A 24,421-nucleotide genomic window follows, 5' to 3' on the forward strand; every position below is an offset into this window, starting at 1 on the left:
TTTGATCCATTAATGTCCAGTAGCTTTATACAATGTCCAGAAGTGTTAAGAATGATTGTGTCACCTCTGAATATGTTAATTTTTATTGTCACTAACCCTCTAATGAGTTGTTCTAAGTTTGGTGTGGATGAAGTTTTCAAGGATCAAGAGAGGAGTATGATGCAACATGATCAAGGAGAGTGAAAGCTCTAAGCTTGGGGATGCCCCGGTGGTTCACCCTTGCATATATCAAGAAGACTCAAGCATCTAAGCTTGGGGATGCCCAAGGCATCCCCTTCTTCATCGACAACATTATCAGGTTCCTCCCCTGAAACTATATTTTATTCCATCACATATTATGTGCTTTGCTTGGAGCGTCGGTTTGTTTTTGTTTTTGTTTTGTTTGAATAAAATGGATCCTAGCATTCACTTTATGGGAGAGAGACACGCTCCGCTGTAGCATATGGACAAGTATGTCCTTAGTTTCTACTCATAGTATTCATGGCGAAGTTTCTTCTTCGTTAAATTGTTATATGGTTGGAATTGGAAAATGATACATGTAGTAATTGCTATAAATGTTTTGGGTAATGTGATACTTGGCAATTGTTGTGCTCATGTTTAAGCTCTTGCATCATATGCTTTGCACCCATTAATGAAGAAATACATAGAGCATGCTAAAATTTGGTTTGCATATTTGGTTTCTCTAAGGTCTAGATAATTTCTAGTATTGAGTTTGAACAACAAGGAAGACGGTGTAGAGTCTTATAATGTTTACAATATGTCTTTTATGTGAGTTTTGCTGCACCGGTTCATCCTCGTGTTTGTTTCAAATAAGCCTTGCTAGCCCAAACCTTGTATCGAGAGGGAATACTTCTCATGCATCCAAAATACTTGAGCCAACCACTATGCCATTTGTGTCCACCATACCTACCTACTACATGGTATTTTCCGCCATTCCAAAGTAAATTGCTTGAGTGCTACCTTTAAAATTCCATCATTCACCTTTGCAATATATAGCTCATGGGACAAATAGCTTAAAAACTATTGTGGTATTGAATATGTAATTATGCACCTTATCTCTTATTAAGTTGCTTGTTGTGCGATAACCATGTTCACTGGGGACGCCATCAACTACTCTTTGTTGAATTTCATGTGAGTTGCTATGCATGTTCGTCTTGTCTGAAGTAAGAGCGATCTACCACCTTATGGTTAAGCATGCATATTGTTAGAGAAGAACATTGGGCCGCTAACTAAAGCCATGATCCATGGTGGAAGTTTCAGTTTTGGACATATATCCTCAATCTCATATGAGAAAATTATTAATTGTTGTTACATGCTTATGCATAAAAGAGGAGTCCATTATCTGTTGTCTATGTTGTCCCGGTATGGATGTCTAAGTTGAGAATAATCAATAGCGAGAAATCCAATGCGAGCTTTCTCCTTAGACCTTTGTACAGGCGGCATAGAGGTACCCCTTTGTGACACTTGGTTAAAACATGTGCATTGTGATGATCCGGTAGTCCAAGCTAATTAGGACAAGGTGCGGGCACTATTAGTATACTATGCATGAGGCTTGCAACTTGTAAGATATAATTTACATGATACATATGCTTTATTACTACCGTTGACAAAATTGTTTCATGTTTTCAAAATCAAAGCTCTAGCACAAATATAGCAATCGATGCGTTTCCTCTATGGAGGACAATTCTTTTACTTTCAATGTTGAGTCAGTTCACCTATTTCTCTCCACCTCAAGAAGCAAACACTTGTGTGAACTGTGCATTGATTCCTACATATTTGCTTATTGCACTTATTATATTACTCTATGTTGACAATATCCATGAGATATACATGTTATGAGTTGAAAGCAACCGCTGAAACTTAATCTTCCTTTGTGTTGCTTCAATGCTTTTACTTTGAATTATTGCTTTATGAGTTAACTCTTATGCAAGACTTATTGATGCTTGTCTTGAAGTGCTATTCATGAAAAGTCTTTGCTTTATGATTCACTTGTTTACTCATGTCATTACCATTGTTTTGATCGCTGCATTCACTACATATGCTTTACAAATAATATGATCAAGGTTATGATGGCATGTCACTCCAGAAATTATCTGTGTTATCGTTTTACCTGCTCGGGACGAGCAGAACTAAGCTTGGGGATGCTGATACGTCTCCGACGTATCGATAATTTCTTATGTTCCATGCCACATTATTGATGTTATCTACATGTTTTATGCACACTTTATGTCATATTCGTGCATTTTCTGGAACTAACCTATTAACAAGATGCCGAAGTGCCGATTCTTTGTTTCTGCTGTTTTTGGTTTCAGAAATCCTAGTAACGAAATATTCTCGGAATTGGACGAAATCAACACCCAGGGTCCTATTTTGCCACGAAGCTTCCAGAAGTCCGAAGAGGAGACGAAGTGGGGCCACAAGGTGCCCAGACCATAGGGCGGCACGCCCCCCCCCCTTGGCCGCGCGGCCCTGTGGTGTGGGGCCCTCGTGCCGCCTCCTGACCTGCCCTTCCGCCTACTTAAAGCCTCCGTGGCGAAACCCCCAGTACCGAGAGCCACGATACGGAAAACCTTCCAGAGACGCCGCCGCCGCCGATCCCATCTCGGGGGATCCAGGAGATCGCCTCCGGCACCCTGCCGGAGAGGGGAATCGTCTCCCGGAGGACTCTACGCCGCCATGGTCGCCTCCGGAGTGATGTGTGAGTAGTCTACCCCTGGACTATGGGTCCATAGCAGTAGCTAGATGGTTGTCTTCTCCCCATTGTGCTATCATTGTCGGATCTTGTGAGCTGCCTAACATGATCAAGATCATCTATCTGTAATTCTATATGTTGCGTTTGTTGGGATCCGATGAATAGAGAATACTTGTTATGTTGATTATCAAAGTTATATCTATGTGTTGTTTATGATCTTGCATGCTTTCCGTTACTAGTAGATGCTCTGGCCAAGTAGATGCTTGTAACTCCAAGAGGGAGTATTTATGCTCGATAGTGGGTTCATGCCTGCATTGACACAGGGACGATGTGAGAAAGTTCTAAGGTTGTGTTGTTCTGTTGCCACTAGGGATAAAACATTGATGCTATGTCTAAGGATGTAGTTGTTGATTACATTACGCACCATACTTAATGCAATTGTCTGTTGCTTTGCAACTTAATACTGGAGGGGGTTCGGATGATAACCTGAAGGTGGACTTTTTAGGCATAGATGCAGTTGGATGGCGGTCTATGTACTTTGTCGTAATGCCCAATTAAATCTCACTATACTCATCATGATATGTATGTGCATGGTCATGCCCTCTTTATTTGTCAATTGCCCAACTGTAATTTGTTCACCCAACATGGTGTTTATCTTATGGGAGAGACACCTCTAGTGAACTGTGGACCCCGGTCCAATTCTCTATACTGAAATACAATCTACTGCAATACTTGTTCTACTGTTTTCTGCAAACAATCATCTTCCACACAATACGGTTAATCCTTTGTTACAGCAAGCCGGTGAGATTGACAACCTCACTGTTTCGTTGGGGCAAAGTACTTTGGTTGTGTTGTGCAGGTTCCACGTTGGCGCCGGAATCCCTGGTGTTGCGCCGCACTACATCCCGCCGCCATCAACCTTCAACGTGCTTCTTGGCTCCTCCTGGTTCGATAAACCTTGGTTTCTTTCTGAGGGAAAACTTGCTGCTGTGCGCATCATACCTTCCTCTTGGGGTTCCCAACGAACGTGTGAGTTACACGCCATCAATCACTAAGTTATCGTTGAATGTGTGGGAGCCATTATGGATCTCCAGATCCCGCTATTGGTTATTGGTCGGAGAGAAGTCTCAACCATGTCTGCATAGTTCACGAACCGTAGGGTGACACACTTAAGGTTTGATGTCGTTTTAAGTAGATATGGAATATGGAATGGAGTTCGAAGTTTTGTTCGGAGTCTCGGATGGGATCCAGGACATCACGAGGAGGTCCGGAATGGTCCGGAAAATAAGATTCATATATAGGAAGTCACTTTCCAAGTTTGGAAATGATCCAGTGCATTTATGGAAGGCGCTAGAATGTTCTAGAACCTTCCGGATGAAATCACCATGGAAGGTGGAGTCCCGGTTGGACTCCACCAAACCCAACCAGCCAACCAAGTGGGAGGGTGGAGTCCATGGAGGACTCCACCTCCTTGGCCGGCCAACAAGGGGGGAAGGGGAGAGCCCCTGTCCCTCTAGGTTTCGTCCATAAGGCAGTTTTTGAATTGGGGTCTTATTCGAAGACTTTGGGCAAACCCTTGGGGTTCCACCTATATAATGAGGAGGAGAGGGAGGGGGCTGTCTCATGACTTGGCCGCACCACCTAGGGATCCCCTGGCTGGCGCCCTAGCCCCCTTTCTCTCCCAAACCCTAGCACACATCCCTCCTCATACACCTCCCACAACGCTTACGGCGAAGCCCTGCCGGAGATCTCCACTACCACCATCACGACACCGTCATGCTGGCGGGATTCCGAAGAGGATCTACTACTTCCGCTGCCCGCTGGAACAGGGAGAAGGAGGTCGTCATCAACACCATACGTGTGACCGAGTACGAAGGTGCTGCCCGACTGTGGCACCATCAAGATCTTCTACGCGCTTTCGAAAGCGGCAAGTGATCGACTACAGCAACAATGAGATCTAATCTCGTAGGCTTTGGAAATCTTCGAGGGTTAGTCTCATGATCTTCTCGTTGCTACCATCTTCTATATTTCATCTTGGCTTGTTATTCGTTCTTGCGGTAGGAAATTTTTTGTTTTCTATGCTACGAATCCCATCAGTGGTATCAGAGCCGTGTCTATGCATAGATTGGTTGCACGAGTAGAACACAATGGTTTTGTGGGCGTTGATACTTTTGTTGCTTTTAGTTAGAGTACTTTGCATCTTGCGGGATGGTGGGATGAAGCGGCCCGGGCTAACTTTACATGACCGCGTTCATGAGACTTGCTCCACGCTCGACATGCAACTTGTATTGCATAAGTGGCTTTGCGGGTGTCTGTCTCTCTCACCATAGTGAAGATTCAATTTACTCTTTCTATTGACAACACTAGTATCACCGTTGTGGTTCATGTTTGTAGGTAGATTGGATCTTGCCCGAAAACCCTAAACCACGTAAAATATGCAAACCAAATTAGAGACGTCTAACTTGTTTTTGCAGGGTTTGGTGATGTGATATGGCCATGATGTGATGATGAATATGTATGAGATGATCATTATTGTATTGTGGCAACCGGCAGGAGCCTTATGGTTGTCTTTATATTTCATGTTGTAGTATTATTTCAAAGTAGTTGTAATAGTTGCTACATGAGGTGAACAACCATGAAGACGGCGCCATGAACCTTGACGCTACACCGACGATGATGGAGATCATGCCCGTTGATGATGGAGATCATGTTCGTGCTTTGGAGATGAAGATCAAAGGCGCAAAGACTAAAGGACCATATCATATCACATATGAATTGCATGTGATGTTAATCCTTTATGCATCTTATCTTGCTTAGATCGCGATGGTAGCATTATAAGATGATCCCTCACATTAATATCAAGATAATAAAGTGTTCTCCCCTCGTATGCACCGTTGCTACAGTTCGTCGTTTTGAAGCATCTCGTGATGATCGAATGTGATAGATTCTACGTTCACATACAACGGGTGTAAGCCATGTTTGCACATGCGAAATACTTGGGTTTGCTTGACGAGCCTAGCATGTACAGACATGGCCTCGGAACACAGGAAACCGAAAGGTTGAACACGAGTCATATGGATGATATGATCAACATGTTGATGTTCACCATTGAAGCTACATCATCTCACGTGATGATCGGTTTTGGTGTAGTGGATATGGATCGTGTACCACTAAAAAACTATGAGGGATGTTGTATTAAGTGGGAGTTCATTAGTAATTAGATTAAAACATGAACTAATTATCATGAATATAGTATGAATAGTATTTTGAATTAATTTGTAGAATTGGCATCCGTTTTCTACCATGCGCTAGTCTTGTAATTGAGATAGAAATACTGGTAAGTCTGACAAGTAACTTTACGGACTGGTACCGTATTGTTAAAGAATCAAGAAATGATTAAGTCCTATTGCAAACTTTTAGTAAACCTCACATTTCTGATTCAAAGAACAATGGTTTCAATTAGTACCTAAAATTATCTTGTCTCCATGAAACTTGATGTTCAAATCCGTTTGAAAAGTAAGGAGCTGAAAAGTTTGTTTTCAGAAATAAGCGAAGTATGAGATATATGCGATATCTAAGACCTTATTGCAAGATGATAGAATATAATCTAGTGAGACTACATAAACTCATAAGTTTTATGGGAATGTACGAAGATTGAAGAAGCCAGGCGTCCCAATCCTCCAACTAAGTTGTGCACTAACGATATTCGCATATCCATGAAGTGATCGTCCTTAGTATGCACCGTTGCTAAGACTCGTCGTTTCGAAGCATCTCGTGATGATCGGGTGTTATAGATTCTACGTGTGCATACAACGGGTGCAAGCCAGATTTGCACATGCGAATACTGAGGTTAAACTTTATGAGCCTAGCATGTACAGACATGGTCTCGAAAAGTCGTCATGATATGATGGATAAAATTATGAGTGAAATTGTTCATCATATTACAAAGTTACTAATAGTGAAATCTGGAACACTTGTCATATGATGATCAACTTCAAAGTAAGAACCTCAAGGTTATTGGTATTTGACCAATGGACCTAGAAGTTATTGAAGGTGAAGTGTTTTCTGAGAATGAGGAAAGCTAAAAGAGAAACTACAAAAGATATTTTGGTAGAAAGAAAGAAAAAGACTAGAAAGTCTAGCTCAGGTGTATATAGATGATATACATGTTATGGATGTATTCCTTGTTTGGTCACATAATGAAATTCTTGGGTATTTGTACCAGATTGGTTGGTATGCATACAATACAATGCAATACAAGAATACGATGGCCTAAGTGACTAACAAGGAATATGATAGGAATGCACGTCTGGAACAAAAATAAAGTGTTATTATGTTCGTCGTTAGCATTCTATCTAGCCCTTCATATTTATAATAAAGAACTTCATAATTGTTGTTTTGTTCTAGTCAAATGAAAACAATGAGTTGTTCAAATTTTGACAGTATTCCACGTACGATGGATAAGTTATTATAAATCTTTATGGTGAAACATACATGCATAACACTGACGCTAAAATGCCATAAGGCAAATTATTTGAATTTCACTTATTTGTGGAACCGCCATTTAGGTCATGTTAGAAAGGAACGCATGAAGGAACTCCATGCAAATGGATTTTTGGAGTCATTTGATTTTTGAATCGTTTGGCGCTTGCAAATCTCTTCTAAAGAGAATGACTGAAATACCGTTCATAGGCCTAGAGTTGAACGGGCAACTAACTTAGTAGAAACATACATGATGATGTATGTGGTTCACTGGGCATAGTTGTGTGCGGGAGATTCTTCTACTTCATGAAAACTTCCAACAATGAATTGAGTATATATATATGGATATATTCGATAAGGAAGAAGTTTGAAACATTTGAATGGATTCAAATAAATTTTAGTATGAAGTGGAAATCATCGTAATAGAAAAGTCAAATATATATGATTGGATCATGGAGGAAATATTTGAATTACGAGTTTTAGCGAACATCTAAGAGAGTTATGAAATTGTTCTACAACTCACATTTCTTGGAGTATCATAGTGATGGTGTAGTATACGAGAGATGTATCCAAACCTTGTTGGGTTAATGATGAGATAAAATAAAATGATGCCATTATATTTTTGTGGATTTTGCTTTAGAGACTACCGCTTTTACACTGAATAGAGCATCATCATGATCCGTTGAAATGACACCATACAAGTTATGGCATGGGTATAAACCCTAATAGTCCTTTCTTAAAATTTTGGTATAAGTAAATAAGTTTACAACCAAAATCGGATGAATGTCTTTGTTGGTTATCCCAGAGAACAAATTGGGAATTCTTTCCACTATGAAGTAAAAGACAAAAGTGTTGTTAATGTTACTTGCTTATTTCCAAGAAATTGTTTTCTAGCGAAGTATTTGAGTGGGAGGACAATAGAACTTGATAAAGTTGATGAACCTGAGCATGATGATCAGAGTAGCGCAGCATCAGAAATAGGTTCTGGAAGCGGCCAAGATGATCATGGCTCCCATGTCTACAAAGTGTTATAGTCATGAAGATCGAAGTACATATTGAACCTTGTAGGTATGGTTTACTTTGTGATCAAATAAATGATTTGTGGACAAAGGATTGATTTTGAACAATGATAAACCAACTACAAACAAAGAAGTTATGATGGGCCCTCTGACTCCGTTAAAATGGCTATGCATCATGAAATCCAAGATAGGTGATTACTTTTGAAAGTAAATGGATCTATAAAATTGATGGACTTGAATGAAATATCCTTGAAGAAGCTCGACTTGTCGAAAAGTAGTTTACGACAAAGCTCAAAGAGTTGACTACGATAAGATTAGATCTTTCGTAGCGATGCTTATAGTCTATGTGGATTATTCTAGTAATTGCTACATATTTCTTTTATGAGATATTCTAGTAGGATGGCAAAATACATTACTTAACAGAAGTGTGTATTAAAGGTGTATACAAGATACAACCAAGAGTTTTGCTGGTCCGTGGAATACTAGATAGGTATACAAACTTCAATTGGATGAAGTGAGTATCACGGAGTTGGAATCTTCACCGGATGAAATAGTCAAAGAGTTTTTGATTTCATCAGAAACGATGAAGAAGCTTGCATTTGCAAGAAATTAAGTGGGAGCGCTGAGACATATTTATAATATTTTATGTAGATGACATATAGTTGGTTATAAATAATGTAATTATATACTTGATTATAAAAGGTTTCATTGAGGATTAACTTCAATGAAAGCATATGGAGTGAAACATATTTAGTGTCAAGATCTATGAAGATAGATTGAAACACATAATAAGTTTAAGTCAAAGTACATAGAATGGATATTGAAGTAGTTCAATATAGGAATATTTAAGAAGGTGTTCTTTTCATGTGAAGGTTTAACAAGACTTGAGTGTATTTGACACTCGATGAGTACAAACATATGAGTGATTTTAGATAACGAATAATATCTACAAAATCAGATGTCCTGTGCTCTAAAAGGTTATGAGCATATACCAGAATGATTCATGTGATGGTGATTGGACAACAGTAAGAATATCCCTGAGTGCTTTAGAAGAACCAAGGATATATATAGTTTTGTATGGGGTAATGACAAACAAATCGCTGTAAGGTGTTGCACCGATATTAGTTTGGTCACATATAAAAATGAATTTCAAATCTCAATTAGGCTAAGAGTTGTTTAAAAGGTTGCACAATGCTAGATTTAGAAAAGTTCTAAATATTGTGACGGATTCTACAAACGAAGGCAGAGTATGTTATTGTTTTGACAATGCCTGAGGATGTTAAGTCGAAAAGTTCTTTAAGAACTTGGTGTAGTTCCGATAGTGTCAGAACTTTGAAGCTATATTGTGTGTGAGAATATTAGTGACATATTTCAGACCGTGGAATTAAGGTTCTACCAGAAGACTGATACGTCTCAAACGTATCTATAATTTTTTATGTTCCATGCTAGTTATATGACTATACTCACATGTTTTATATACACTTTATATCATTTTGATGCATTTTCCGGCACTAACTGATACGTCTCCGACGTATCGATAATTTCTTATGTTCCATGCCACATTATTGATGTTATCTACATGTTTTATGCACACTTTATGTCATATTCGTGCATTTTCTGGAACTAACCTATTAACAAGATGCCGAAGTGCAGTTCTGTTTCTGCTGTTTTTGGTTTCAGAAATCCTAGTAACGAAATATTCTCGGAATCGGACGAAATCAACGCCTGTGTTCCTATTTTGCCCGGAAGCATCCGTAACACACGAGAACCGCCAGAGGGGGCACAGGGCCACCGGACCCTAGGCCGGCGCGGCCAAGGGGGCCGCGCCCCTATAGTGTGGGCCCCCGAAGTCCACCGACCTTGCCCTTCCGCCTATTTAAAGCCTCCGTCGCGAAAACCCTGATACGTTCGACGAAACCAGAGAAAACCTTCCAGAGCCGCCGCCATCGCGAAGCCAAGATCTGGGGGACAGGAGTCTCTGTTCCGGCACGCCGCCGGGACGGGGAAGTGCCCCCGGAAGGCTTCTCCATCGACACCGCTGCCATCTCCACTGCCATCTTCATCACCGCTGCTGCTCCCATGAGGAGGGAGTAGTTCTCCATCGAGGCTCGGGGCTGTACCGGTAGCTATGTGGTTCATCTCTCTCCTATGTACTTCAATACAATAATCTCATGAGCTGCCTTACATGATTGAGATTCATATGATGATGCTTGTAATCTAGATGTCATTATGCTAGTCAAGTGAGTTTTACTTATGTGATCTCCGGAGACTCCTTGTCCCACGTGTGTAAAGGTGACAGTGTGTGCACCGTGTGGGTCTCTTAGGCTATATTTCACAGAATACTTATTCGCTGTTATGAATGGCATAGTGAAGTGCTTATTTATATCTCTTTATGATTGCAATGTGTTTTGTATCACAATTTATCTATGTGCTACTCTAGTGATGTTATTAAAGTAGTTTTATTCCTCCTACACGGTGTAATGGTGACAGTGTGTGCATCCGTGTTAGTACTTGGCGTAGGCTATGATTATGATCTCTTGTAGATTATGAAGTTAACTATTGCTATGATGGTATTGATGTGATCTATTCCTCCTACATAGTGTGAAGGTGACAGTGTGCGTACTATGTTAGTACTTGGTTTAGTCGAATTGATCTTTCATGCACTCTAAGGTTATTTAAATATGAACATTGAATTGTGGAGCTTGTTAACTCCGGCATTGAGGGTTCGTGTAATCCTACGCAATGTGTTCATCATCCAACAAGAGTGTAGAGTATGCATTTATCTATTCTGTTATGTGATCAATGTTGAGAGTGTCCACTAGTGAAAGTCCGATCCCTAGGCCTTGTTCCTAAACATCGCTATCGCTGCTTGTTTATTGTTTTACTGCGTTACTACTGCTGCGTTACTACGCTTGTTTCTTGTCTGGGCAAAGCACTTTTCTGGTGCCGTTGCCACTGCTCATATATATTCATACCACCTGTATTTCACTATCTCTTCGCCGAACTAGTGCACCTATTAGGTGTGTTGGGGACACAAGAGACTTCTTGCTTTGTGGTTGCAGGGTTGCATGAGAGGGATATCTTTGACCTCTTCCTCCCTGAGTTCGATAAACCTTGGGTGATCCACTTAAGGGAAAACTTGCTGCTGTTCTACAAACCTCTGCTCTTGGAGGCCCAACACTGTCTACAGGAAAAGGAGGGGGGCGTAGACATCAAGCTATTTTCTCGGCGCTGCTGTCGGACGAATCAAGACACTCCACCAAGCCCGTCAACCGCCATTAAACCTCCCACGTCAACTACGCGCCAGTTGTGGACAGCAAGCTATTTTCTGGCGCCGTTGCCGGGGAGGAAAGGTAAAAGGTACTCACACTCTGGATCTCGGCTACTAAGCTATTTTCCGGCGCCGTAAGTACTCGAAGCTATTTCCTTTAGATCCTGCAATTGCAACTTTTTGTTTCTTGTTTACACTAGTTAGGCATAATGGAAAACAACAAAAATATGAGAGATCTTTATGAAATTTATCTTGAATTAGGACATGATGTGTTTGAAGAGAAAATTAAAAAACCCATGGAACTTTATATGCATGCTAATGGGAATGTTATTGATATAAATGCTTTGAACACTATTGTTGCTAATGCTATGGAAAATTCTAAGCTTGGGGAAGCTGGTTTTGATGAGCATGATCTTTTTAGTCCCCCAAGCAATGAGGAGGAAATTTACTTTGATGATACTTTGCCTCCTATTTATGATGATTATAATGATAGTAGTCTTTTGTTGCCGCATGTTATGGAGGATAAATTTGATTATGATTACAATATGCCTCCTATATTTGATGATGAGAATAATAATGATAGCTACTTTGTTGAATTTGCTCCCACTAGTACTAATAAAATTGATTATGCTTATGTGGAGAGTAATAATTTTATGCATGAGACTCATGATAAGAATGCTTTATGTGATAGTTACATTGTTGAGTTTGTTCATGATGCCTCTGAAAGTTATTATGAGAGAGGGAAACATGGTTATATGCATCTTAATAATATTAAGTTTCCCCTCTTTATGTTGAGAATCTTGAAGTTACTCGTGTTTTATCCTCTTATGCTTGTCACTTTGTTCTTCATGAATTCATTTGTGTACAAGATTCCTTTTCATAGGAAGCATGTTAGACTTAAATGTGTTTTGAATTTGCCTCTTGATGCTCTCTTTTGCTTCAAATATTATTTCTTGCGAGTGCATCATTAAAACTGCTGAGCCCATCTTAATGGCTATAAAGAAAGAACTTCTTGGGAGATAACCCATGTGTTATTTTGCTACAGTACATTGTTTTATTTTTGTGTCTTGGAAGTTGTTACTACTGTAGCAACCTCTCCTTATCTTAGTTTTGTGTTTTGTTGTGCCAAGTAAAGTCGTTGATAGAAAAGTTCATACTAGATTTGGATTACTGCGCAGTTACAGATTTCTTTGCTGTCACAAATCTGGGCCTAATTCTCTGTAGGTAACTCAGAAAATTATGCAAATTTACGTGAGTGATTCTCAGATATGTACGCAACTTTCATTCAATTTGAGCATTTTCATCTGAGCAAGTCTGGTGCCATTTTAAAATTCGTCTTTACGGACTGTTCTGTTTTGACAGATTCTGCCTTTTATTTCGCATTGCTTCTTTCGCTGTGTTGGGTGGATTTCTTTGTTCCATTACCTTCCAGTAGCTTTGAGCAATGTCCAGAAGTGTTAAGAATGATTGTGTCACCTCTGAACATGTGAGTTTTTGATTATGCACTAACCCTCTAATGAGTTTGTTTCGAGTTTGGTGTGGAGGAAGTTTTCAAGGGTCAAGAGAGGAGGATGATATACTATGATCAAGAAGAGTGAAAAGTCTAAGCTTGGGGATGCCCCGGTGGTTCATCCCTGCATATTTTAAGAAGACCCAAGCGTCTAAGCTTGGGGATGCCCAAGGCATCCCCTTCTTCATCGACAACTTATCAGGTTTCTTTTCTTGAAACTATATTTTTATTCAGTCACATCTTATGTACTTTACTTGGAGCGTCTGTGTGCTTTTATTTTTGTTTTGTTATTTTCATTCTCTGAATAAAATGCTTGTGAGGGAGAGATACTCGCTCCGCTGGTTCATATGAACACATGTGTTCTTAGCTTTATCTTTAATGTTCATGGCGAAGGTTGAAACTGCTTCGTTCATTGTTATATGGTTGGAAACGGAAAATGCTACATGTAGTAATTGGTAAAATGTCTGGGATAATGTGATACTTGGCAATTGTTGTGCTCATGTTTAAGCTCTTGCATCATATACTTTGCACCTATTAATGAAGAAATACATAGAGCTTGCTAAAATTTGGTTTGCATAATTGGTCTCTCTAAGGTCTAGATAATTTCTAGTATTGAGTTTGAACAACAAGGAAGACGGTGTAGAGTCTTATAATGTTTACAATATGTCTTTTATGTGAGTTTTGCTGCACCGGTTCATCCTTGTGTTTGTTTCAAATAACCTTGCTAGCCTAAACCCTGTATCGAGAGGGAATACTTCTCATGCATCCAAAATACTTGAGCCAACCACTATGCCAATTGTGTCCACCATACCTACCTACTACATGGTATTTCTCCGCCATTCCAAAGTAAATTGCTTGAGTGCTACCTTTAAATTTCCATTCTTCACCTTTACAATATATAGCTCATGGGACAAATAGCTTAAAAACTATTGTGGTATTGAATATGTACTTATGCACTTTATCTCCTATTAAGTTGCTTGTTGTGCGATAACCATGTTTCTGGGGACGCCATCAACTATTCTTTGTTGAATATCATGTGAGTTGCTATGCATGTTCGTCTTGTCTGAAGTAAGAGAGATCTACCACCTTATGGTTAAGCATGCATATTGTTAGAGAAGAACATTGGGCCGCTAACTAAAGCCATGATCCATGGTGGAAGTTTCAGTTTTGGACAATATCCTCAATCTCATATGAGAATAATAATTGTTGCCACATGCTTATGCATAAAAGAGGAGTCCATTATCTGTTGTCTATGTTGTCCCGGTATGGATGTCTAAGTTGAGAATAATCAATAGCGAGAAATCCAATGCGAGCTTTCTCCTTAGACCTTTGTACAGGCGGCATAGAGGTACCCCTTTGTGACACTTGGTTAAAACATGTGCATTGCGATGATCCGGTAGTCCAAGCTAATTAGGACAAGGTGCGGGCACTATTAGTATACTATGCATGAGGCTTGCAACTTGTAAGATATAATTTACATGATACATATGCTTTATTACTACCGTTGACAAAATTGTTTCATGTTTTCAAAATCAAAGCTCTAGCACAAATATAGCAATCGATGCTTTTCCTCTATGGAGGACCATTCTTTTACTTTCATTGTTGAGTCAGTTCACCTATTTCTCTCCACCTCAAGAAGCAAACACTTGTGTGAACTGTGCATTGATTCCTACATACTTGCATATTGCACTTATTATATTACTCTATGTTGACAATATCCATGAGATATACATGTTACAAGTTGAAAGCAACCGCTGAAACTTAATCTTCCTTTGTGTTGCTTCAATACCTTTACTATGAATTATTGCTTTATGAGTTAACTCTTATGCAAGACTTATTGATGCTTGTCTTGAAGTGCTATTCATGAAAAGTCTTTGCTATATGATTCACTTGTTTACTCATGTCATATACATTGTTTTGATCGCTGCATTCACTACATATGCTTTACAAATAGTATGATCAAGGTTATGATGGCATGTCACTCCAGAAATTATCTTTGTTATCGTTTTACCTGCTCGGGACGAGCAGAACTAAGCTCTAACCTATTAACAAGATGCCGAAGCGCTGATGTCTACTTCCCCCTCCTTTTCCTGTAGACAGTGTTGGGCCTCCAAGAGCAGAGGTTTGTAGAACAGCAGCAAGTTTTCCCTTAAGTGGATCACCCAAGGTTTATCGAACTCAGGGAGGAAGAGGTCAAAGATATCCCTCTCATGCAACCCTGCAACCACAAAGCAAGAAGTCTCTTGTGTCCCCAACACACCTAATAGGTGCACTAGTTCGGCGAAGAGATAGTGAAATACAGGTGGTATGAATATATATGAGCGTAGTAACGGTGCCGAGAAAATAGCGTCTTTGGCGTGTTGTTGATGGTGGTAGTATTGCAGCAGTAGTAACACAGTAAAACAGTAAACAAGCAGCGATAGCAGTATTTAGGAACAAGGCCTAGGGATTACACTTTCACTAGTGGACACTCTCAACATTGATCACATAACAGAACAGATAAATGCATACTCTACACTCTTGTTGGATGATGAACGCATTGCGTAGGATTACACGAACCCTCAATGCCGGTGTTAACAAGCTCCACAATTTGTTCATATTTAAGTAACCTTATAGTGTAAGATAGATCAACAGACTAAACCGAGTACTAACATAGCATGCACACTGTCACCTTCATGCATATGTAGGAGGAATAGATCACATCAATATTATCATAGCAATAGTTAACTTCGCAATCTACAAGAGATCATGATCATAGCATAAACCAAGTACTAACACGGTGCACACACTGTCACCTTTACACACGTGCAGGAGGAATAGAACTACTTTAATAACTTTGCTAGAGTAGCACATAGATAAATTGTGATACAAACTCATATGAATCTCAATCATGTAAAGCAGCTCATGAGATCATTGTATTGAGGTACATAGGAGAGAGATGAACCACATAGCTACCGGTACAGCCCCGAGCCTCGATGGAGAACTACTCCCTCCTCATGGGAGCAGCAGCGGTGATGAAGATGGCGGTGGAGATGGCAGCGGTGTCGATGGAGAAGCCTTCCGGGGGCACTTCCCCGTTCCGGCGGCGTGCCGGAACAGAGACTCCTGTCCCCCAGATCTTGGCCTCGCGATGGCGGTGGCTCTGGAAGGTTTCTGTGGTTTTCGTCGAACGTCTCAGGGTTTTCGATCCAGGGGCTTTATATAGGCGAAGAGGCGGCGCAGGAGGGTCGAAGGGGTGCCCACACCATAGGGTGGCGCGGGCCCCCCTGGTTGCGCCGCCATGTGGTTTGGTGGGCCTGTGCCCCCTCCCTGGTGGCTCTCGGGTGTTCTGGATGCTTCCGATGAAAATAGGAACCTGGGCGTTGATTTCGTCCGATTCTGAGAATATTTCTTTACTAGGATTTCTGAAACCAAAAACAGCAGAAAACAGGAACTGGCACTTCGGCATCTTGTTAATAGGTTAGTTCCAGAAAATGCACGAATATGACATAAAGTGTGCATAAAACATGTAGATAACATCAATAATGTGGCATAGAACATAAGAAATTATCGATACGTCGGAGACGTATCAAGCGCCAGTTCCTGTTTTCTGCTGTTTTTGGTTTCAGAAATCCTACACAGGAAATATTCTCGGAATTGGACGAAACAAAAGCCCACGGTCTTATTTTGCACGGAGCCTTCCAGAAGTCCGAAGAGGAAACGAAGAAGAGCCGAGGTGGCCCCACACCACCTGGCGGCGCGGCCAAGGAGGGGGGCGCGCCGCCCTAGGGTGTGGGCCCCTCGAGCCTCTCCCGATTCTGCCCCTTCGCCTATATATTCTCTCTGTCGCAAAAACCCTATTACCGAGAGCCACGATACGAGAAAAGTTCCAGAGACGCCGCCGCCGCCAATCCCATCTCGGGGGATTCAGGAGATCGCCTCCGGCACCCTGCCGGAGAGGGGAATCATCACCGGAGGGCTCTACATCACCATGCCCGCCTCCGGACTGATGCGTGAGTAGTTCATCCTTGGACTATGGGTCCATAGCAGTAGCTAGATGGTTGTCTTCTCCTCTTGTGCTATCATGTTTAGATCTTGTGAGCTTCCTATCATGATCAAGATCATCTATTTGTAATGCTACATGTTGCGTTTGTTGGGATCCGATGAATATTGAATACTATGTCAAGTTGATTATCAATCTATCATATATGTGTTGTTTATGTTCTTGCATGCTCTCCGTTGCTAGTAGAGGCTCTGGCCAAGTTGATACCTGTAACTCCAAGAGGGAGTATTTATGCTCGATAGTGGGTTCATGCCTCCATTGAATCTGGGACAGTGACAGAAAGTTCTAAGGTTGTGGATGTGCTGTTGCCACTAGGGATAAAACATCGATGCTTTGTCTAAGGATATTTGTGTTGATTACATTACGCGCAGTACTTAATGCAATTGTCTGTTGTTTGCAACTTAATACTGGAAGGGGTGCGGATGCTAACCCGAAGGTGGACTTTTTAGGCATAGATGCATGCTGGATGGCGGTCTATGTTCTTTGTCGTAATGCCCTAATTAAATCTCATAGTAGTCATCATGATATATGTATGTGCATCTCTATTTGTCAATTGCCTAACTGTAATTTGTTCACCCAACATGCTATTTATCTTATTGGAGAGACACCACTAGTGAACTGTGGACCCTGGTCCATTCTTTTACATCTGAAATACAATCTACTGCAATCTCTGTTCTTTGTTGTTCTTTGCAAACAAAGATCATTCTCCACACCATACGTTTAATCCTTTGTTTTCAGCAAGCCGGTGAGATTGACAACCTCACTGTTAAGTTGGGGCAAAATATTGTGATTGTGTTGTGCAGGTTCCACGTTGGCGCCGGAATCCCTGGTGTTGCGCCACACTACACTCCTCCACCAACAACCTTCACGTGGCCTTCATCTCCTACTGGTTCGATAACCTTGGTTTCTTACTGAGGGAAACTTGCTGCTGTACGCATCACACCTTCCTCTTGGGGTTCCCAACGGACGTGTGCTTCACGCGCCATCAAAGACCAAACATATTTAATGCCGACTCATTTGGAAAATGAGTAATGCGTGAAGACACAAATGAATTGCAAAATACATACGTTTCTGAGCATGTCAGATCTGTTGACTAAAACCTCTCTCGTGAGCAAAACATGATAAAGCACCAGAAGGCCAAGGTGTTATATCTTTACAAATGTAAACTAGATTATTGACTCTAGTGCAAGTGGGAGACTGTTGGAGATATGCCCAAGAGGCAATAATAAAATGGTTATTATAATATATCTTTGTGTTTATGATAAATGTTTGCATACCATGCTATAATTGTATTAACCGAAACATTGATACATGTGTGTTATGTAAACAACAAGGAGTCCCTAGTAAGCCTCTTGTATAACTAGCTTGTTGATTAATAGATGATCACTATTTCGTGATCATGAACATTGGATGTTATTAATAACAAGGTTATGTCATTAGGTGAATGATATAATGGACACACACCCAAATAAGTGTAGCATAAGATCATGTCATTAAGTTCAGTTTGCTATTCGCTTTCGATACATAGTTACCTAGTCCTTCGACCATGAGATCATGTAAATCACTTATACCGAAAGGATACTTTGATTACATCAAACGCCACTGCGTAAATGGGTGGTTATAAAGGTCGGATTAGGTATTCGGTAAGTATGAGTTGAGGCATATGGATCAAGAGTGGGATATTGTCCATCCTGATGGTGGATAGATATACTATGGGCCCTCTTGGTGGAATGTCGTCTGATTAGCTTGCAAGCATATGAATTGTTCATAAGAGATGACATACCACGGTACGAGTAAAGAGTACTTGTCGAAGACGAGGTTGAACGAGGTATAGAGATACCGATGATCAAACCTCGGACAAGTAAAATATCGCGAGACAAAGGGAATCGGTACCGTATGTAAATGGTTTAATCGATCACTAAGTTATCGTTGAATGTGTGGGAGCCATTATGGATCTCCAGATCCCGCTATTGGTTATTGGTCGGAGAGAAGTCTCAACCATGTCTGCATAGTTCACGAACCGTAGGGTGACACACTTAAGGTTTGATGTCGTTTTAAGTAGATATGGAATATGGAATGGAGTTCGAAGTTTTGTTCGGAGTCTCGGATGGGATCCAGGACATCACGACGAGGTCCAGAATGGTCCGGAGAATAAGATTCATATATAGGAAGTCACTTTCCAAGTTTGGAAATGATCCGGTGCATTTATGGAAGGCGCTAGAATGTTCTAGAACCTTCCGGATGAAATCACCATGGAAGGAGGAGTCCCGGTTGGACTCCACCAAACCCATCCAGCCAACCAAGTGGGAGGGTGGAGTCCATGGTGGACTCCACCTCCTTGACCGGCCAACAAGGGGGGAAGGGGAGAGTCCCTGTCCCTCTAGGTTTCGTCCATAAGGCAGTTTTTGAATTGGGGTCTGATACGTCTCCGACGTATCGATAATTTCTTATGTTCCATGCCACATTATTGATGATATCTACATGTTTTATGCATACTTTATGTCATATTTATGCATTTTCCGGCACTAACCTATTAACGAGATGCCGAAGAGCCAGTTGTTGTTTTCTGCTGTTTTTGGTTTCAGAAATCCTACAAAGGAAATATTCTCGGAATTGGACGAAATCAACGCCCAGGGGCCTATTTTTACACGAAGCTTCCAGAAGACCGGAGGGGAGACGAAGTGGGGCCACGGGGCGCCGCCACACTAGGGCGGCGCGGCCAGCAAGGGGCCCACGCGGCCCTGTTGTGTGGGGCCCCCGTGACGCCCTTTGACCTGCCCTTCCGCCTACTTAAAGCCTCCGTCGCGAAACCCCCAGTACCGAGAGACACGATACGAAAAACCTTACTGAGACGCCGCCGCCGCCAATCCCATCTCGGGGGATTCAGGAGATCGCCTCCGGCACCCTGCCGGAGAGGGGAATCATCTCCCGGAGGACTCTTCACCGCCATGGTCGCCTCCGGAGTGATGAGTGAGTAGTTCACCCCTGGACTATGGGTCCATAGCAGTAGCTAGATGGTCGTCTTCTCCTTATGTGCTTCATTGTTGGATCTTGTGAGTTGCCTAACATGATCAAGATCATCTATCTGTAATGCTATATGTTGTGTTTGTCGGGATCCGATGGATAGAGAATACTATGTTATGTTGATTATCAATCTATTACCTATGTGTTGTTTATGATCTGGCAAGATCTCCGTTATTAGTAGAGGCTCTGGCCAAGTTTTTGCTCTTAACTCCAAGAGGGAGTATTTATGCTCGATAGTGGGTTCATGCCTCCATTAAATCTGGGACAGTGACAGAAAGTTCTAAGGTTGTGGATGTGCTGTTGCCACTAGGGATAAAACATTGATGCTGTGTCCGAGGATGTAGTTATTGATTACATTACGCACCATACTTAATGCAATTGTCTGTTGTTTGCAACTTAATACTGGAAGGGGTTCGGATGATAACCTGAAGGTGGACTTTTTAGGCATAGATGCATGCTGGATAGCGGTCTATGTACTTTGTCGTAATGCCCAATTAAATCTCACTATACTTATCATATCATGTATGTGCATTGTCATGCCCTCTCTATTTGTCAATTGCCCGACTGTAATTTGTTCACCCAACATGCTATTTATCTTATGGGAGAGACACCTCTAGTGAACTGTGGACCCCGGTCCATTCTTTTACATTAAATACAATCTACTGCAATACTTGTTCTACTGTTTTCTGCAAACAATCATCATCCACACTATACATCTAATCCTTTGTTACAGCAAGCCGGTGAGATTGACAACCTCACTGTTTCGTTGGGGCAAAGTACTTTGGTTGTGTTGTGCAGGTTCCACGTTGGCGCCGGAATCCCTGGTGTTTGATACGTCTCCGACGTATCGATAATTTCTTATGTTCCATGCCACATTATTGATGTTATCTACATGTTTTATGCACACTTTATGTCATATTCGTGCATTTTCTGGAACTAACCTATTAACAAGATGCCGAAGTGCGATTCTTGTTTTCTGCTGTTTTTGGTTTCAGAAATCCTAGTAACGAAATATTCTCGGAATCGGACGAAATCAACGCCCAGGTTCCTATTTTGCCCGGAAGCATCCAGAACACCCGAGAACCGCCAGAGAGGGGGCACAGGCCCACCAAACCCTAGGCCGGCGCGGCCAAGGGGGGGCCCGCGCCCCCCTATAGTGTCGTCGCCCTGTTGACCTTCTGACGCCGCCTCTTCGCCTATATAAAGGTCCCAGACCTAAAACCTCGACACGGAAAAGCCACGGTACGAGAAACCTTCCAGAACCGCCGCCATCGCGAAGCCAAGATCTGGGGGACAGGAGTCTTTGTTCCGGCACGCCGCCGGGACGGGGAAGTGCCCCCGGAAGGCTCCTCCATCAACACCACCGCCATCTTCATCAACGCTGCTGTCTCCCATGAGGAGGGAGTAGTTCTCCATCGAGGCTCGGGGCTGTACCGGTAGCTATGTGGTTCATCTCTCTCCTATGTACTTCAATACAATAATCTCATGAGCTGCCTTACATGATTGAGATTCATATGATGATGCTTGTAATCTAGATGTCATTATGCTAGTCAAGTGGGTTTTACTTATGTGATCTCCGGAGACTCCTTGTCCCACGTGTGTAAAGGTGACAGTGTGTGCACCGTGTGGGTCTCTTAGGCTATATTTCACAGAATACTTATTCACTGTTATGAATGGCATAGTGAAGTGCTTATTTATATCTCTTTATGATTGCAATGTGTTTTGTATCACAATTTATCTATGTGCTACTCTAGTGATGTTATTAAAGTAGTTTTATTCCTCCTGCACGGTGTAATGGTGACAGTGTGTGCATCCGTGTTAGTACTTGGCGTAGGCTATGATTGTGATCTCTTGTAGATTACGAAGTTAACTATTGCTATGATGGTATTGATGTGATCTATTCCTCCTACATAGTGTGAAGGTGACAGTGTGCATGCTATGTTAGTACTTGGTTTAGTCGTGTTTATCTGTCATGCACTCTAAGGTTATTTAAATATGAACATTGAATTGTGGAGCTTGTTAACTCCGGCATTGAGGGTTCGTGTAATCCTACGCAATGGTGTTCATCATCCAACAAGAGAGTGTAGAGTATGCATTTATCTATTCTGTTATGTGATCAATGTTGAGAGTGTCCACTAGTGAAAGTATAATCCCTAGGCCTTGTTCCTAAATACTGCTATCGCTGCTTGTTTACTGTTTTACTGCGTTACTACTGCTGCGTTGCTACTGCTTATTCATACCACCTGTATTTCACTATCTCTTCGCCGAACTAGTGCACCTCTTAGGTGTGTTGGGGACACAAGAGACTTCTTGCTTTGTGGTTGCAGGGTTGCATGAGAGGGATATCTTTGACCTCTTCCTCCCTGAGTTTGATAAACCTTGGGTGATCCACTTAAGGGAAAACTTGCTGCTGTTCTACAAACCTTTGCTCTTGGAGGCCCAACACTGTCTACAGGAAAAGGAGGGGGGCGTAGACATAAAGCACTTTTCTGGCGCCGTTGCCGGGGAGGAAAGGTAAAAGGTACTCACACTCCGGATCTCGGCTACTAAGCTATTTTCGCCGTTGTAAGTACTCGAAGCTATTTCCTTTAGATCCTGCAATTGCATCTTTTTGTTTCTTGTTTACACTAGTTAGGCATAATGGACAACAATGAGCTTCTTATTCTATTTCCTGATTTAAGACATGGATGGTTTGATGCGAAAATTAAAAAACCTATGGAACATATTAGTATGAATGCTTTGAACACTATTGTTGCTAATGCTATGGAAAATTCTAAGCTTGGGGAAGCTGGCTTTGATGAGCATGATCTTTTTAGTCCCCCAAGCATTGAGGAGAAAATTTACTTTGATGATACTTTGCCTCCTATTTATGACGATTATAATGATAGTAGTCTTTTGGTACCACCTGTTATGGAGGATAAATTTGATTATGATTACAATATGCCTCCTATATTTGATGATGAGAATAATAATGATAGCTATTTTGTTGAATTTGCTCCCACTACAACTAATAAAATTGATTATGCTTATGGGAGTAGCAATAATTTTATGCATGAGACTCATGATAAGAATGCTTTATGTGATAGTTATATTGTTGAGTTTGCTCATGATGCTACTGAAAGTTATTATGAGAGAGGAAAATATGGTTGTAGAAATTTTCATGTTACTAAAACACCTCTCTATATGCTGAAATTTTTGAAACTACACTTGTTCTATCTTCCTATGCTTGTTACTTTGCTCTTCATGAACTTGTTTATTTACAAGATCCTTTTTCATAGGAAGCATGTTAGACTTAAATGTGTTTTGAATTTGCCTCTTGATGCTCTCTTTTGCTTCAAATACTATTTCTTGCGAGTGCATCATTAAAACTGCTGAGCCCATCTTAATGGCTATAAAGAAAGAACTTCTTGGGAGATAACCCATGTGTTATTTTGCTACAGTACTTTGTTTTATATTTGTGTCTTGGAAGTTGTTTACTACTGTAGCAACCTCTCCTTATCTTAGTTTTGTGTTTTGTTGTGCCAAGTGAAGTCTTTGATAGTAAGGTTCATACTAGATTTGGATTACTGCGCAGAAACAGATTTCTTTGCTGTCACGAATCTGGGCAAAATTCTCTGTAGGTAACTCAGAAAATTATGCCAATTTACGTGAGTGATCCTCAGATATGTACGCAACTTTCATTCAATTTTAGCATTTTCATTTGAGCAAGTCTGGTGCCTCAATAAAATTCGTCTTTACGGACTGTTCTGTTTTGACAGATTCTGCCTTTTATTTCGCATTGCCTCTTTTGCTATGTGGGATGGATTTCTTTGTTCCATTAACTTCCAGTAGCTTTAGGCAATGTCCAGAAGTGTTAAGAATGATTGTGTCACCTCTGAACATGTGAGTTTTTGATTATGCACTAACCCTCTAATGAGTTTGTTTCGAGTTTGGCGTGGAGGAAGTTTTCAAGGGTCAAGAGAGGAGGATGATATACTACGATCAAGAAGAGTGAAAAGTCTAAGCTTGGGGATGCCCCGGTGGTTCATCCCTGCATATTTCAAGAAGACTCAAGCATTTAAGCTTGGGGATGCCCAAGGCATCCCCTTCTTCATCGACAAAATTATCAGGTTCCTTCTTTTGAAACTATATTTTTATTCGGTCACATCTTATGTACTTTACTTGGAGCGTCTGTTTGTTTTTGTTTTTTTGTTTTTGTTTGAATAAATGCTTGTGTGGGAGAGAGACACGCTTCGCTGGTTCTTAGCTTTTAATTTTCATGGCGAAGGTTGAAACTGCTTCGTTAATTGTTATATGGTTGGAAACGGAAAATGATACATGTAGTAATTGGTAAAATGTCTTGAATAATGTGATACTTGGCAATTGTTGTGCTCATGATTAA

This window comes from Lolium perenne, chromosome 3 (assembly GCF_019359855.2).
Source record: "Lolium perenne isolate Kyuss_39 chromosome 3, Kyuss_2.0, whole genome shotgun sequence".
In the NCBI taxonomy this organism is placed as follows: domain Eukaryota; kingdom Viridiplantae; phylum Streptophyta; class Magnoliopsida; order Poales; family Poaceae; genus Lolium; species Lolium perenne.